This window comes from Bactrocera oleae, chromosome 3, assembly GCF_042242935.1.
Source record: "Bactrocera oleae isolate idBacOlea1 chromosome 3, idBacOlea1, whole genome shotgun sequence".
NCBI lineage: Eukaryota > Metazoa > Arthropoda > Insecta > Diptera > Tephritidae > Bactrocera > Bactrocera oleae.
Genome location: NC_091537.1, coordinates 24,526,785 through 24,546,353, shown reverse-complemented (window position 1 = coordinate 24,546,353; position 19,569 = coordinate 24,526,785).

Below are 19,569 nucleotides of genomic sequence, written 5' to 3'. Positions count from 1 at the left end.
ATCGGTCTGAAACTTTTCGCAAGTCCATTTCTCCCCAAGAAGCTGTTGATTTTTCGGAACCACCTATATCGGACCACTATAGCGTATAACCGCCATACTAACAGAACAATCAAAATCAAGTTCATGTACGGAAAACTTTTTAATTTAACAAGATATCTCCACAAAATCTGCCATGGATTATTTTCTAAGACGACGGTACAATCTTCGCATAAATGTTTAAGATCAGATCACTATAGCACATAGCTGTCATATAAACTGACCGTTTAAAATCAAATTATTCTATGGAAACTTTTTTATTTGTCTAGGGTATTAGAGCTTCGGTGCGATCGATGCTAATGTTTTTTTTTTGTTGTTTTATTTTGTCGGTTGCTCTTGTTGTCAATCTATAAATGTGTTACATTTGCCGTTACAAATGCAATTGCAATTACATTTTCTTTCGGTTATTGCCATTGCTATTGTTGTTGCTGTTTCCATGTTACCATTGTTATTGTTGCTGTTGTTTGAATTGTCATTGTCGTTGTCGTACATGATGTTTGTGCGTTGTTGTAGTTTCTGCCGTCGCCAATTGTCATTGTTGTTAACTTTTTGTTGCTGCTCCAATTGCCGTTGCTCGTCTTGTCTCGTTTGCTGTGTTGTTGTGTCTGGGTTGTTAACATTGTACATTTTTGCTTGAAATTTTTTTCTGCATGTTTGTTGTTTTGCAGCATTTTGTTGTGTAACAATTCATTTTTTGGGGTGTTCTGTTGCTGGCGCGCAGATTTTCAGTCATTCGCCGGCGCCGCCAAGCTTTATTTAAATGAACTTGTGCCATTTGAGCCAAAACTTGCACGATGAATTACATTGTTTCATTGTTGTTGTTGTTATTGTTGTCATCTGTCGTATTCAAAACTTAGCTATATTAATCGACAGCACCACCGCCCCACTCTTCTCACAGCCGGTGAGTCCAACACTTCCTCATGCACCGAACAACCTACGCTATTTCTTGGGCCACTCAATAGCGCTGCCTCGTTTGCTGCCACCGTCGCCGTTGCCGTCGCTACTCCACCCCATGTCCCAATTGCTCTCGTTTTCTTCGCCTCCGTCGTCACTGATAATCAGCGCACGAACAACTTGTGGCGTTTGGCGTTGCACATTGACTCGTTATTGTTGCTGGGTTTGGTGTAACAGTGCCAGCCCAAGTGTAGTAGTGTATATTTAAGCATTTGTAATTTACTTTTGCTTTCGTTTAGTTAGACGAGCGGTCGCTTAAAAACCGCCGCTGTGGCGAACTACTTGTGAATTCTTCATATTGCCTTCTAGATACAATTGTTGTAAAGTTTGTTCTTTTATTCGCTGATTTTCAATACAATTGCTCGAACTCCTGTTCGGTTGGCACTTCTCCCCTCAAAGCAAAAACTTTGTTCAGAGCATGTGCTGTCTCTCTAAAAGCCAGCAGACAGTTATAAAGCATAATTTCTTGCATCGAATTCGATCGTTATTTATCAGGTAATATGTAAAAGCTGCAACTCATGCAATTTTGATTTTTTAAGTGAAACTTCTTCAGATACCGTTGTCACTGAGTGCAACGAAATTGTGTAGCGGAACGAAATTCTATCACGAACGCAATGTGCCGAGCACCACCATAGTGTAGGCTGGAAAAATTAATTTTTTTTTGTATTTCTTTGTGTAATAGTCGAATAGTTGAAAAATGTTTGGAAGGTTGCCACCTGTTTAGAAATTTTACGTCAAATTTTTTATATTGCTAATGAACGCTGAAATATAAATATCGTACTAAACAATTTTAAAAAGACATGCAATGGAATTTTTTATTAATAATGGTTGCCAATCTCATATCCAATTTTTACTCTACCTTATAAAATATTTATTGTATGTAAATGATCAGCTTGACGAGCTGACTCGATATTTCTGTCCATTTCTTCATCCGCCCGTCTGTGTATAAGCGAACTAGCCCCTCGGCTTTTGAGATGTCGATCCGAAAATTTTCGCAGGTTCTTTGCTCCACAAGAAGCTGGTCATTTGTCGGAATCGCTGATATCGGACCACTATAGTACAAAGCTGACCGACCAAAATCATGTCCCTGTGAGGAAAACTATTTTATCTGTGAAGTTTTTCCAGCTTCGGTGCAACTCAAGTTAACGTTTTTTCTAGTTTAAGCTAATATTTATATGCTTAAAATTTTTTATTATATCTAACATCCACACAAACAGAGATAATTCGATTTTACTAGTATAAGAAGTGAATTGATATGACATATCGAAATAAACAGCGAATTATGGGTTCATATAGTTATCACCAATAAAGCAAAAACATAAGAAACCTATTTTAGGAGCAAAGCCACCTTAACTTGCATCATTCATCATAAGCCTTTCGCGTATACGTAACAGTAAACACAATGAATTCGAGGGCAAGCATATACATATTTAGCATGTACATACATACACATATATTTGTTCGTATGTACACAAGGAGTTTACGTTTGTTTGTATACAATACTTATGTATGTCAATATGTAATTTATTTTTAGTTCGTGTATACATACATATGTATGTATGTACTTGTATGTATATGTGCTATATGATCTTCAATTCGCCAATTATTACTAAATACATGAGCACAAACACACATAAGCATGCATGTATATCATGTGTATAGAGATAGGTGTAGTCTTACCGCTTCCTTTCTCAGGTCACATCTAAATGCGCATTTAAAATTTTGCTACCACTTACGGTTAACCCTCGGGGGAAATACTTCGTGCAAATCGGTTTGGCAGCTCTGGCGCTATGGCCAATAAGGTAAACGCATTCACACTTGACTGCATAAATCAACATACGTACATATACATATAAATAAATAAATATATAGACATTAATATAAGTTTATATGGTTGAGTCGCATCTCGTGTTTTCAAGCCACTATACCATATACATATTCGTACATATGTATGTTATATCTGTTTGTAAGTGGGGTTCTGTGTGCCTGAGCGTGGCTAATAATATACATATATAATGATAAAAATGAGAATTCGATTGCGTCAACACGCTGTCAATGGCTGAGCTGCTGATTGGTCGATCGTGTGGCTGGCTGGCTGGCTGGTCTGGCTCGAAGTGCTGTAACCAGCTGGCTAAGGCCGATGGCTGGCCGAGTAGCTGTTCAGCTGAGCATGTCGCGCGAATGTGTATGCTGATCAGTGCGTACTGAGGCGCACACACATGCAGCGGCGTGCAGTCATGCATTCAGACGATCGCGTTAATCGGGTTTTCGCATTATCTCGTACATTTCGCTTCGCGCGACAACACTCGTTTTCATTACGTTACATTATTTCTTATTTTGACGCCTTCTTCCATTGAATTTCAAGTGCAACCAGTGCCAGCGACAGCCGACAATCGGTGTGGTGTGGTGGGCGTTTGGCGGTTGGTGGTGCGGTGGGTAGGTTAAATGCGTGCGTATACAACAAACATTAAGAACAGGAAATAAATTGCTCACCCGCCGAGGGAAACACAGGTGAACGCAGATGTACATACGTAGATTACGGGGTGTGGGGCGGTGTGCGTGTAAACGGCGATTTAGTCGATGCGATCGGAGTTGGTGGGTTGCAAAGGTGGTACGGTTTTGACAAATTGACAGCTACCAACCATCAGCCAAATGTAATAGGCTTTGCGCGACGCACCGCTGTCTGGTAAAAGGCGAATGAGCCGCCACCAGCCGGCAGCCGGGCACCAATGAATGTTTTTGAGCTATGACAGACAAGTCGACAGACGTCAAAACGGGAAATAATGACTTAATTCCAAACACATAATAGTAAGTTAATAATAAGTGTGTGTGTATGTGAATATGGACATATTATATTTGTGTGTTTAGGAAGAAAAAATAAATTTGATTCGGAAATATTAAAAATACAGGCGCCACAAAAATCTAAATCCTAACATACTAAACTTTTTATTAAACAAGTTAGAAAGCCTTGGACTCGTCTAGCGAGGCTCTATCTTAGCCAACTTTATATTATTAGAATTACTTATATTTATATTAAAATCAACACAATCTACTCAAAGGAGACATGTGTGATATAAACGCTACCAAAGAGACTAAAGTTAACATATAGGGTATATCATGAATTAGAGGATCGGAAATCAGTATATTAGGAATATGAGATTTACACTAAAGTCTAGATCAATTTCATTCATATTCAGCGCTAAACAATATTATGGTTAATCAATCTACTTAATTTCATTAAAATATCACACTTTTTGACAAAACTAAACGGTTTCAAGTCAAGTGGTAAAACAAAACAAGAAAAAACGTTAACTTCGGTACTACCGAAGCTATAATACCCTTCACAAGTGCATTATGGCAGCTATATGATATAGTTGTCCGATATGGACGGTTCCGACAAATAAGCAGCTTCTTGATGAGGAGAAAACGTGTGCAAAATTTCAGATCGATATCTTGAAAACTAAGGGCTAGTTCATGTATATACAGACGGACATGGCTAAATCGACTCAGCTTTTACTTTATAGGGTCTCCGACGTTTCCTTTTGGATGTTACAAAGGTCGTGGCAAACTTAATATCCCTGTTCAGGTAAAATGAATGGATATTACTATATCTCGTATATGGTAACTAGGGAACAACCTGGACTGATTGCTTTAGCTTTTGCGGTTATGCAAGCATACTCGAGGACATGTTACCAAGCAATTTTATGAATCTCCATTTTTACTCAAATTATCCCATGTTCGAACAAATGGACGGACAGAGAGTTACTCTTAATTGAAATTAAACATTTACAGATACATAACTCTACAGCTATTTCAATTAGTCTCAGATGTTACTAAAAAACGTTAGAAGAACAAAGCTGCAACATGTTGCGAGATTATAAAAATGGTGCACATGAATTCAACGTTATTTAACATACGAAATTGTGAATCGATTACAATCAACCATAAGTATAGAAAGCAAACAACGCATGTATGTGGGATGGCAAACAATATTGACAGATTTGATTAATCTTTAGCATCGAACTACATTATATCCATAGCAATATGTTCACTTAATGCTGCAAGCTCTCCAAATAACAGCCAGTCATTTTTGTTAACGATAAGCGATGTAAAGGTGAGAAAACTCAAATATTCCTATTCTTGGTTCACCGAAAATAAGACTATCGTTTCACCATCCGTCTTGCGAAAGCCGAACAATGGAAATGAAAATGAAAGGATGTTTTTACCTCACCCTGTATGGCAGACAACTTTGACGATTTACATCCGACTGTAATTTTAGCCTTACACCATGAATGCCTATTGGACAATGTCCAGTAATAACTCCTACGATTGCGGCAAGATGGAGTTTGCCAAGGGCAAAGGGTTCAGCAGATCTCCTACGTTCTGCACATGGCAAGAAGGCTCTCGTAGTCGCGGAAAACTGGTCGTCGGGAAACGCCAATGAAGATTCAACTCATTCCCACTCCGATGTGAGCAGGGTAACCGTGTCCGGTCTTGTTAGCTCATCGGTTTTGCAATTTTCAGAGCTACCGCTATGACACCTAAACGAGTGCCTATATATAGTGAGGACAGACATTCCTTGATTAACTTTAAGCACACAGTTTGCGAGATCAATGCTAATATTGCCGCTCTGCTGCCGGAGTGAATTTCACCTCCCTGAAAGAAGCTGCACTTCGGAGCAGTTAGTCAACTGCCAGCTCAATAGCAGCCACTTCTGCTTATAGAAAAGCTTACAGTTTTAGATATTTTTTTACATAAGCTGTCATCTAATTTTAAATTACTATTCAATAAATTCTATAAGTTAAAGAAAGTTTTACAATTTTAGTATAAAACTAAATGGGTTGAAGAACGCTTGTAAGTGGGTAGGTAGAGGTGTTGCCACCCTGGGCGCAATTAGCGCTGGATGCGCCATTTTGATGTACTATCTAGGACCTTTATAATCTAGCTATCTCGTTTCATCGTTGCGCTCAAGCCATTTGATGCTCTCAACGAAAATTTGTTGAGTTGAAGAACGTTTAAACGAACGGATAAAGGTACATTAAATAACAAAGATTAAAATTAAAATGATTAAAGGAAAAATCTCGTTCAAATCAAATCAACAACGACTGGTTCGGTAACGTTGCCACGCCGAGATGTATGTATATTGTTTTTGGTAACAGAGCTGATGATAGAACTCGCTGCTCTCTCAACTGTCGTAAGCGAAATTTTTATTCGGTCAAGGAAAATTAGCCGAACGAATGTCAATACCGAATTACTTGACAAATTTTGTTTGCAGTTACCACAATAACAAAATGATAAGGCTTATTTAGACATTTTTTCGTGTCCTGAGCTAGTCTTAACACAGATTTTTAAGCTGCTGGACCATTGCAGGGTTATCATCTGAAAAGTCTAAAAACGTGCATTGTCTTTAAGACGAACTAGACAGGAGCATGGCAAAGAAGGTCGAAACATTATTGGAATAAGCTGGTCAAAGCGTGGTAGAGGTATACGCCTGCAGAATAGGGCTGACAGATGGAGAAAACTGCAGGAAATTCCAAGAGCAAACCACCAAGAAAAAAAGGAGCAACTCTTGTACACTTGTCTCACATTAGCAAAGCAAAGCTTCAAGCGTTTGGGGGCGCCACGGTATAAGACATTGGAGGAGGTAAATTTTAGGGGGGTCGCAGAACCTATTGAAATTCGCGTCAAGCGCTGGCAACCTGTAGAATGATAAGTTCTCATAAACTCCGTAACGGCACTACATCTGTAATCACTAAGGACCAAAGCTGGTCTAAGCGTGGCTTATTAGCGAACCAAACTAACCTTACCTAACCTATTGCTTGCATGGAATCTGTGCTGAATATTTGAAGGATATCAATATATTATTATCAGGTGTAAAAATTACATAAATTATTAATTAAAATTGCAAAGATTTAATTAAGTAGAATTTTTAATTAATAATGCCCGCTATGAAATGCAAAATATTATGAATAAAAATCGCAAACAAAATTAGAACTCAATAAAAATCTCGCAAATAATTCAAAGAAATATGTATGTTCCAGTGTGCGCCAATGGAGCACCTAAACTTGTTTGCCAGCACCACTAGCATGTGCTTTAAATAAATACTTAAAATATGTATCGCGGACTATTGACACACGGCCACGCCAATGCCTGGTCCAACAACGCTTCGCTTCGAATAACTGTGTGCCAAAGGCACAACAACAGCAACAACGATGATGATGCTTTTGTTGCAGCAGCAACAACAACAGCAACAGCGCCACTTCATCACATCAACTGCGAAGTGGACTGGACTGTGGTGAACTGAATCCAATTGAATTGAGTCGAATCGAATCGAAGTCGCATTGAGTCCCCCAACGTGGTCTGCATCTGTCCGTCTATCTATTGAGCACAACTCTAAAAGCGAGTTATGTGCCAGGCATACATACAACGACAACATACAACAACCAACAACAACAGCAAATACGTTAGCATGTGCACTTCGTGTATGTCGCTGTGTGTGTATGTGTTCATTGGCATTGCGGCTCGGATCGTATCGGATGCTTTGCTGAAATATGAAAGTAGTTTTCTAGACTAGAACAAGACCACACCTAACAATGAGCTTGGCGCATGCACAGTCGCACACACGTGTGTCCATTTAGTCATACGCGAGAGTGTGTGTGTGTATATGCCTCTATTTATGCGCGTACAAGTATGTTTATTGCGCGCCTTAGACCGCATTGCACTGCATTAGATTGGCTGGCGGTTGCCTGCCGCTGCACGGCAACTCGATTTCGCGATTGTCAGCTGCTGCCGTTCCAGCTGCCTCAGCGGCCTCAGCTGCGCATGCGCGACCGTGCGACCTGCAAACGGGCAATCAGGCAACAATTTCATTTTTATTTATTTACATACAAATACATATGCACAACCAAATGCAAGCGCGTTGATTCTACGAGACCTGCAGCAGCCGCAGCTAGCCATAATTCAGCCAACAGAGCTAGCCAGCCAGCCAGCCAGTGATTGAAATTGGTATTGTACCTACACGTCAGCCATTCTAGTTCAATTTTCAGTTAATTTCGTTTCTGCATACTACACACAACGGTACATACGCGCAATTCTAATTATGTGTGGCAAATTTTAATGCTCTTCACACCATCACAATTTATTGTTTTGATTTTATTGTTAGTTTCCTCTTTTGTTTAACTGCATTTGGCTGAATTCGTTTTCGGCTTGCTGGAACAATGTGTTGACGACGCGGCGAATGAGCGACGCGTGGGTCTAATTAATTGCACAGCGTGTACATATTTGGCAAGGTGGCAAATCTAATATAAAGCTTATGCTCGCAAATGTGCCAGTAATTGTAGTATTTGGTTGCCAATTGATTTATTGAGGCGCTCTTTTGTCATTTGTTAGTATTTATTAAATTTAGTCGAAATTTATTATAAATAAGAAACAATCGTTAACTTCGACTGCACCGAAGCTAGAATACCCTTCACAAATAAAATAGTTTTCCATACAAGGACTTGAGTTTGATCGATCAGTTTGAATGCCAGCTATATGTTATAGTGGTCCGATATTGACGGTTCCAACAAATAAGCAGCTTCTTGAAGAGAAAAGGACCTGTGCAAATTTTCAGATCGATATCTCAAAAACTAAGAGACATGAGTGAGTGAGTTCAGTGGCTAAGTTATTGATCAACCATGCCAATGATTATAAAAATTCTCTTATAAAGTTCTTTCAGAAACATCTAACGGATATTCTCTAAACAAAGAATGCCCAGTGTTCAGAGTTGCCACAAACTCACAATTCCGTCGGTTTGCAATCCTCCTGGAAAATACGTTATTTATAGAGAAATAAGTCGATCTATGAGTGACATACGACAGAAAGTACGAGCAGCAGATGACAGGTACAACTCGTAGCCGTTATTCAAGAGTAGCAACTATATCAAGAGTAACTTTCTAATTTCTAATTTCTTTGCCTCATGACTATATTGTGGGAGTCAAGTCACCACCACTTATTTCGCTCAATTGAAATAACTAACTCATAAGAATGTATTTGCATGAAACTGCGCGACTTGGATACCCTCGTCATTACACCCACAAATTTCCTAACCCGGCAAACCAACCCACACAAAATAGCTCGCTTTCTTCAACTTTTACAACAACAACGGAAGTTTTGTGATATATTTGAAGGACCATTTTATCGGCAGGACACTACAGAGGTCGCTAACTTTTGTTCTTAACGATATACTTATAAATGTTAGTTGCACAAATAACCTCTTAATATGAAGCTTCTGCTAAAATGAGGAGATAATATAATATATACTTGTACACGTCCCCCAATATATACATATGATTAAATATACATTTTTTTATAAGGCATAATGTAAAATTTTTTCCGAAATTTCCTCTTCTGTATTGAAATCCCTGTCACCTAACAGATCCCATAATACCATGGACCCTTTGCTTTTCATTAAAGTTGTCATACAGGTTAGGTTAGGTTAGGTGAGGTTAAATGGTTGATCCTAATAGAGATCTCACTTGCACAACTTATAACAAATGTCCGTTCTGGTGCCTAGAACTCCTATGAAATTGATCATAAATACCGCAGAAGTCCTGTCCACATTTCCCTCGGCGGTATGTGTGCAAAGAAACAGCCACCAGGAGTAGCCTTTGTGATGCAGTGATCCAAGTTTTCAGGGATGCAATTGAAAGAGGAGAGAATTTCAGCGTGATCCTGTATGGACCCCTTCATATACTCTGTTTCTCTGAGTCTTAGAACGACCTTCGCAACAATGCACCTGTCGGCAATATCCATGGGTGTTATGTGCAGAATAACATTAAGTGTGATTATTGGTGTAGTTGGGTCGATTGGAGAAATATGGGTCGATTGCAATGTAGTTGATCGAATTTTTGCATTAGGCGCAGTTTTTTGCATCCGCCCGACCCGTTCGTCCGTCCGTCCGCGATTATCTTCTTGGAAAAGCATGTATTGAAATCCCTGTCACCTAACAGATCCCATAATACCATGGACCCTTTGCTTTTCATTAAAGTTGTCATACAGGTTAGGTTAGGTTAGGTGAGGTTAAATGGTTGATCCTAATAGAGATCTCACTTGCACAACTTATAACAAATGTCCGTTCTGGTGCCTAGAACTCCTATGAAATTGATCATAAATACCGCAGAAGTCCTGTCCACATTTCCCTCGGCGGTATGTGTGCAAAGAAACAGCCACCAGGAGTAGCCTTTGTGATGCAGTGATCCAAGTTTTCAGGGATGCAATTGAAAGAGGAGAGAATTTCAGCGTGATCCTGTTTGGACCCCTTCATATACTCTGTTTCTCTGAGTCTTAGAACGACCTTCGCAACAATGCACCTGTCGGCAATATCCATGGGTGTTATGTGCAGAATAACATTAAGTGTGATTATTGGTGTAGTCTGCAATGCACTACAAAAGTCAAGGAGAGAAGCTCTTTGGATACGTTCAAGCTTCTTAGCGAATTTAGCCCTTTCGAGCGTCCCGCACCAGACTTGCGGGACTGGGGGCCAATAACAGGGTATAGTAAGGCACTGGCGAATATGAATTGATGATTCGCCGATTGAGTGTAATGGCAAAAATACATACGAGTTTAATAAAGAAACCTCGAAAGGAATTTTCGACAATCTACCGGTCCAATCGCTCAACATTCACCAATTTCTTTAATATTTATGAATTTCCGAACAACATAACGGGTTATACTTGAGCACGTAACATAAAGTGTTAGTATTTAGTTATTGAGTTGCGTACTTCTGGTTATATTGTAAGATAATGTACTACGTTAATTCCCGGTTTTGGATTATTAGGTAGATGGCACTTTAGCATTAGCGATGTAAATCTCTAGTAAAATCAATTGTGGCAACTACATTAAATACTACAAAAATAGCTGAAAAGAATTCTTCACGCAACTGCTTCTGTTGGTATGCTCTTACATATGTTTCTGCTTGTTATTCAAATCAGAACAAAACGCCTTTATAACCACACATACAATCTACATCGATAGAAGCAACCAATTTCACTTTCTGCTTCAGCCAACAGCTGCTCTGACGCCAAACTATAACAGCAACAACAAATATAAGAGACTGAATGTAGGTAGATATGAGAGCGAGGCAACGTTGATAGTAATTAATTGCACTTCCATTCCGCTCGGAATGATTCAAGTGTTCTGCAAAAGCGATTGCTACACACACACACAAATATGCAAATGCATATAAAAAACGCTTGGCGATTGCCTACTTACATAAATAATTCCATATTTATTTATTTTTATGATTACGCTGCATTTTTCTCTTATTAGTTTCTGCGCTGAATTACTTGTAAAAGGATCTTAGCCCACGCTTTTTGCGCATTCGATCTGCTGATTGTTGGCCGCTGCGAGTTTTGCAATCGCTAGCAAGCGCATAGACACGAATATGTGCTCATATGTACTAACATATCGATATTTGTTTGTATGTATGTATGTGTTGCGTTTTACTCGCTTCATAGCACCGCAGTGCATCTCAACGTGCCCGGCTAAATGCCTGGCCGTATGCATATTGTGAGGCTGTATGTCTCAACGCGCGACTATTTAGTGGCCTAGGTGCATTACTATATGAGTTGACAGCAACAGTAACAACAACAACAGCGTCGAATGTGTTGCGCACGCGCAGTCGCCCGTGCCGAACGTTCGCCGCTGTCCATTGGGTTGGTCTATGGATTTTTAGCATCATGCTCTTTTTGGTCTAAATCATTCGAAACTAGTTTAGGTGGGTCGTCCAGGCATTTTTTCTAATGCCTTTTCATATACTTCTTCTTCTTCCACCGCTAACTAACGCTTTTGCTTTGTGGTCGATTCCGTAGCCAATTCAGCGCTATTGCCAGAGCATTTGTGTAGTTGTTGTGTTTCATTTTTCTAGATGCTCGTTTTTGTGGTACTTGTAAATATATTGTATTTTAGCAACGTGCTCGAATTCTAATGACCGCCCAATGTGGCTGTGCGCACACTCATCGCCATCGCCATCGCCATCAACAGCACCAGCACCAGCACCAACGCCAGCACCGGCAACAGCATGCAGCTCCATTACAACAACAACGCCAGATCCACAGCTAGCCAGCTAGCAAAAGTCAGCAGCAACAACGAGTGGCAGCCGCAGTCTGTCCTCGGCCTATGCGCATGTGCGCTGGCGCACGGTGTCAACACCAGGCTGCAGAGTCGCCTTCGTCGTCGTAGTCGTATGTGCCTAGATATGCAAATCGAATCCAAGAAACTGGTTTATCGTTGTTGTTAACCAAATAAAAGCAATAACAAATGTTACAATATTGAAATAACCAAAACTCTAAAAAAAACAACAGCAGCGGCAGAGGCATCGGCGGGAGCGGCAAAAAATTGTAGCAGAAAAAAATTGGAGAAATATGGGTCGATTGCAATGTAGTTGATCGAATTTTTGCATTAGGCGCAGTTTTTTGCATCCGCCCGACCCGTTCGTCCGTCCGTCCGCGATTATCTTCTTGGAAAAGCACATAAAAATACCAATGCACTGCAGCACCAGCACCAGCACCACCAGAATCAGCATTGCCGCCGTCGCCTCTGTTTGCGGCATGGCACAAGCCAATGAGCCACCAACCACCGCGACAACACCACACCGAATGCGCCACTCTACCGCTACATAGTTATCGGCTTACACATGTTTGTATACCTGCTTGTGTGTGAGTTGAAGAGTCGAGGTAAATGCCGAGCAGCCATCAAGGCATCGTGGCATCGCGCCATCGAAAATGGTTTCGGTTTGTGTTTGTTGGTTTTTCCGTGGTATAAGTTTTTATTTTCCTTTTCGATTTTTTGGTTATTCTATTTCGTTATTAGCCTCGCAGTGAAATTAACGTTTAGCTCGCGCCACAACACAGTGGTATCATTTCAGCGAATATCAAGTGGAATTGCCTAGCTACGATTCTACACTTCTCACTTCTTTTTATTAAAATACTATAATTTGCGGCATATAACTGATCGAAGGGACGGTTATGTTAGTTCCCGGAGCTGATCTCCAAAAATCACTGAGACGCTTGATATACCACTGCTTTGTGGTGCCAACAACTCTTAGATATAATTCAAAAGACCCTCTAAATCAACAATGCGCTTTCAGACTAAAACAAATCTGTTGATCCAGATTTCAATACTAGCCAATTTATCGGGTTGACAGAAGATAAGAGGTTTCGTACTCCATCTACGAAGATTATTGTAGAGTTGTTTATACCGCCCCGTCTTCCTGACAACTTTGACAAATTGCGTTCACTAAAATTTTAACCGCCTATCCAACAGTTCCAGTTAAAACTCCTACAACTGGTCCGATATGAACTTTGTCGAGAGTAACAGTTCTGTGCGCTTCTAACGTTCTCCATGGGTCAAAGAAATGTTGCTGTAGAGCAATTGGAATTTGCTAACCAGCGCTCACTGAGATATTGCGAAGCCAATCCGTTTAGAACTAGATCGCAGAACAGACGTCTTTACATTCGTTATATGGGGCCTTTTAGTTCGCCACAGTAGTGAACGAAAACCAGGGGAAACACGGTTACCAGTTTTACAACGTAAAAAGCTCTCTAAACTCAAAAACTCCACGCGTGTATACAAAACACTACATAGTCGCTGCGCTTGGTGGCTGAGTATTATTACAGTTAGTTCATGCATTTCCTATGTACTATTTTGCCAGCTTACCATTACTGTGGCTGTTAACTGGGTTGATTTCGTTGTAGTTGTTGTTGCAACAATTGCATAAAACGAAAATGCTCTAGCGCGCGCTGGAAATGGCTAAGAGATCCAGTTTAAATTGCAATTGCTCGTTAATGGGCATTAAAACGTGCCAAAGTGGCTCACAGCTTGCACAGTGGAGCAAACTGGTTAAACACGTGCGCACACGTGCACATTACACGCTGGAATATGCATAACGGACTAACTACATATTATATATATGTATGTATGTGTATGAAGTAGGAGCTCAGTGAAGGTTTAAGCACAGGGCTGTCGAGAACGCCAAGCGAATAATTCGGCGCACATCATCCGGGCGTGCGCCGCGCCGCGTCACATCGTTGCCACTTGACCCCGTCACCACCAATACAACAGTCGGCAGAATATTTGCAGGCATATAATGGAAAATGGATCTTGTGCTGCCGCAAAGCTGATTTATTTCTAAGTTTTTCATTTTGTTTTCATTTTCCTTTAGTTCGCTTGGCATTTAGTTAATGTTGATTACCGTTTTGGCGCACAAACAACTCATAATCTCATTTGTAAGGTACGGTATTTGGGCACTCACGGGAGAGGTGAGGTTCAGCAGTAATATTCCTTAGCAATATTCAACGGGTAACCTACGCATAGCGAGTTGAACTCCCTCGTTGTGATTTTATAAATGTCGCACGTAGAGATGCACATGAGTAGGTACCAATAGTGTGCTACTGAGTGGGTGGCTTCGGAATTAAAATGTTATAAGCGTTGACAGTAAAAAGCATTTAGGGCACGAAGTATTTTTAATAAAATTTATTTGTATTTAAACATGAAATTTTTACAACAAGCAAGTTAGGTCTGAATGAACATATTTAAGTATGGGCTAAAGCTAGATTGGCACGAAACAAAATAATGGTATGTAAAATATGACTATAGGGCATTTGGAGCATTTGCTATCCAAGCCTAGAACATAATATACTCGGTTCCTGGATCTTCTATTTAATCGCTGCTGCATAGATTATGATCGAAATCTTATTTTAAAACGGGAGTCTTCATAAACATTTTGATATATAACCAAATTCTCATGTAGACTTGCTTATGTACGATTCTACACTTCTCATTTCTTTTTATTAACATATATATTAAGTATCGATACAGAAGTAGAACTGATCGTGGGGACGATTTGGTTAGTTTTCGGAGCTGATCTCCTAGAATAAAATCACTGTGACAGGTGAAACACCCGTCCTTTGTGCTGCCAAAAACTCGTAGATATTTTTCAGAAGAACCTCTGAATCGACGATGCGCTAGCATAGATCACAAAATTGTTGATCTGGATTTCGATCCCAATTTTCAGGTTGACCGAAGGCAAAATGTTTTAAACTCCGTTCAGTCCTGCTTAAAGGTCGATATACAACTACAATCGATGTTTTGAACTCTATGGATCGAAATATACACTCTTAGATACACAGATTTGATTTGATTGAGTTTTTCAACCACTCGAAGAAATTTTAGACAGATGTGGATAACTGAAATTTCTACATTTATGTATATACAAATGTTTAATATATTTATGAAATCCAGCCCAAAAATAGAATCGTGGAATCGTAAATCTTCTTTACTACACTACACATCTCACCAGCATAACGCTCAGGAAAACTCGGCCAAGCAAATGCGAAGGTGTAAGCGCCATATTATTATTTTGCAATAAGTATATATGTAGGTGTGTATTGAAAGCTATGCAGCGAAATTCTCCTGTAACGATGAAAACCTTAGAAATCATTCTAACGGTAATTGCAATTGCAATCATCGCCTCAAAGGCCTATAATTCGCCAAACAGAATTACCGATACCGATACGGTTTTACATGCCTACGTACTTACAGGCCATATTTGTGCACACTAAAACGCACACACACACACACACATATATATAACAATCATTTTGAAGTATGAAATTGAATTCAATTGAATGAATTTAAGTTGATTTTCAAAAGAGTAATCCAAGGTGTTGTTATTGTTGTAAATGCATATTTACCATGGAGTGCAGTTGAGCTGCGGTGGAGTGCGCTGAGGTGCTGTGACGGGGGGCACTAAAGTGAGCTTAGCCAAGCTGAGCTCTAGATGCAACTGAGCTGCACTCAATGCGATGTAAGTATCTTAATAATTATGGATATAATGATGGAGTACAATATTTTACAATAACAACAACGACAACAACAACAATAATAATAATAATAATAATCGACAAATGGAACGGTGCTTTAGTAGGTTTTTCAACGAAACGTTAGTGTTATGCGGTTTTTGCTTTTGTTTTTGTTGTTTTCGTGGCATTTCCATATAAATAAAGTTAGCATTGTAACGAAGCGCTGTTGTTGCTATTATTGTATGCAGCTTAATAAAAACAAATGGTCGAACGCGTTAAAAGCATGACAGTGTAACGCATAGTGACGGTGCGGAGTGTTGTTGTTATTGATTTAAACATCAAGATAAATGACTACAATGAATTCAACGGCATTAGGCGGAATATTTGGTCGAGTAGGAAGGTAGTATATGTATCTACATAGCTAGATAATGGAATATGTGTGTATGCATTAGGGTGGTTCGGTGTTGTTAAGCATACAAAGACATCAATTGACGTTTTCAATCCGATTTCATCGATCTTTTAGAGTTAGCACATGTTCCGAGCTCAGATAAGTTCCTATTTGCGAACTCTTTTCTGCGGTTGACCTTATCCCTACCCACCCCGATATCAGCTCACTGATTCCACTTCGTATCCATTTAGTCAGAGGTCCGAAAAAATGTGCCTTATGTTCCATCTCAAGAGTTTATAAATTGCCAGTTTGGTTCCAAGTATAGCTCTTACTGACCCTTGTATATTTAAAACGTATAGTCATAGCCAGAGTCATTATCCGAAAGATTAAAATATAGCTGTGAGGCTGGTGTTTGTATACGATACCAGAACTGTATCTTACTTCATAACTTGATAGAAAATATGCAGACCTGTAGAGAGTTTCCTTTTATCGATTATGGTTCTACAATCGAATCGACTTTTGAAATTTGATTCAATCCTCGACTTAATTACTTAAGTTTTTAGAAAGAATTTCTTTTAATTGAGCAAAACAGATAATGACTTCTAGAATCGTAGATTAGTAAACTATCATTGGAAGTTCTAAATTTCGTATATGGCGTAGGAAATATGCTCAGTTACTGAAGAGAGTAAGTTCAAGGACTAAAAAGCAAATTTATCGGGTTTGTACATAGCTTTAATATACCAAATATAGAGTAACATTTAGAAGATGCCAAGTAGGGAGGAGTCGACTTCCTCTATAAATAAGAAGGGCGACCACATACTTAGCATAGGGAACTCACACATTTTTTAAATAATTAACGCCACACTGGTCGAATTATGTACAAAACAAAGTAAGTAACATTAACCCTAGAATACTTTTACAACTTTCGTTGTTGATTTACGTGAGTACCTGCCGGCCACGGCCTTACCTCACGGTGTTCCAAAACACAGCGTATCAATACAATGCGTTATAAGTGCCCCAAACAATACGAGCTATTTGCAAGTATTTATTTGGATACCAGTGGCAGTGTGTCTGGGTCCACACTACCATCTTGGTATGATTCGAGGCCGACCTAAAACCTCTTCCGTTTTCGGGTACGGAACCCAGTTGCTTGTGCAACTTCTTTTTTCGAACTGAAAATTCAGTTCTTCCAGCATTTAGTTTTAAACCACAGCCACCACGATACTCCCCAAAGGACCGAACCCAATGAGCAGATTGAACCGAAGTCCAAGGGCTTTCTGCTCCCCGTGGTACCGGAAAGTCTCCGGTCAGACTGCGTAGCCTAAACCACTGCCAGTTGAGCTACCCATTACTCAAATGACTGGTGACATTTGAACTTCAAATGTCTTTTTATTCGCTTTTTCATTTAAAGTGTTTATAATATCAGTTCAAGTTGAGTATTATAGCACTATTTCTGACATACTATGCTGATATTACTGAGCAAGGTATATAATAAGAGTCATAGTGCATATTGGCTTTTAGTCGCCTCTTACGACAGGCATGCCTTGCCGCGGGCATATTCTATCCCCTGCCCGCAGGGGGAACCTAGAATACTTTTACAGTCATATGAGTGTCAAACACCCTAATGCTTCCACAAACATGTATGTACCTATGTACAAGGCGACGATAGTGAAACAGTTCAATTCGACCGCTGTTGCTATATGTGGCATGTGGCAGACAGCGAAGATATGCCAATGAGGACGATGCTTGTTGTTTGTTGATGATGAAGGCGGTATGGCTGAAATACCAAAAAGAGCAATTACTGACTTGCAAACAAGTCTTTGTCGCCTTCGTGGGTTATGGCGCTCGACAATACCCAAAAATGCTAACCTAAGCTTTAGAAAATTGATTACGTAAGGTAAAAACAAATATGTATTTTATTAATATATTTCCGAAATTCTGGATTTTATCCAATACTAATATCGACATAGAAATTACAACTTTGGAGTCCGAGTTTCCCCTTACTGGAAAGTAGTAAATAAGTAAATGAACCAAAAAAACTGGACTGTGGATTTTTACAAGCTTCTCTTGAGGAGAATTGTTCACCAGCATTATGCGAAACAAGCTCCCTATAAATCCCCAAAGAAATATAGCAAACTCTTCTTGACCCTCAATCTTGGATTGGGCACCGTTTGCACCGGCTCACCGCGATACGACCACGACGTTTTCGCTTGAAGTTATCGTAAGTTCATAGTACAAGTATCCCCTTTCCATAATCAGTGCGTACACTTCAATAAAAACCGTGCTTACATGACGGCCGAACTCGACCATTTCCATTATTTTATTGATATTTTTTACAATTAGATAAACATTTCGGAACGGAATCGAAGAAACCAAATTGTGCATGCTTGACTCCTACAGTATCAGGACCATATACACAACTCACATTTTCAGCCATCGGGCACTTCGTTTCAAATAAGCTTTCTGATTCACAGCAATCAAAAAAATGTCTGAGAAGTTTTTTTTAGTAAATCGTAGAAATCTAAACTTTCCGAGCTATATATTACAAAAGCCATCTATTGGAAAAATAAAAGATTTATTTTTACTAGACCTACTACATTCATATTTTAAATTGTAAGGTAACTACGTTCATAAAAAATTCTTCCGCCAGAAGAGGTGAGAGTCTTATTATTACCAGAAATCGAGCTTATGGTGAAATTTCATATTTTAAATATGGATTAAAATGTGCAAGGGAAGAATGAATGCAATAAATTGCTACGCGTTATCATGAAATTCTATCATTCTATACTAAAGCCATGTTTAACATCCGATATTGTTCAAATAAAATTTTGGGGCATTAAAAAGTATAAAATTTTTAGATTAAGTAGCGTTTATTATACCCTGAACAGGGTATATTAAGTTTGTCACGAAGTCTATAAAATGTATATACAAGTATATAAATTATCAGCATTATATCGATGTAGGCATGCTTGCCTGACCGTCCGTCAGTCCGTATATACGCGAACAAGTCCCTCAGTTTTTAAGACATTGATCTGAAATTTTGCACACGTTCTTTTTTCCCCAAGAAGCTGCCTATTTGTCGAAACCGCCGATATCGAACGTCTATTGCCCTAACCAATACGCATAAAAAATTTCGTGAAGATATCTCGTCAAATAATAAAGTTTTTCATAAAATCACTTGATTCCGATCATTCAGTTTGTATGGCAACTATATGCCATAGTCGTTCGATATCGGCATAGCAAAATTTGAGATCGATATCTCAAAAACTGAGGGACTAGTTCGCGTATATACAGACGAACAAGGCTAAACCGACTCAGCTTGTCATGCTGATAATTTAAAATATATTTTAT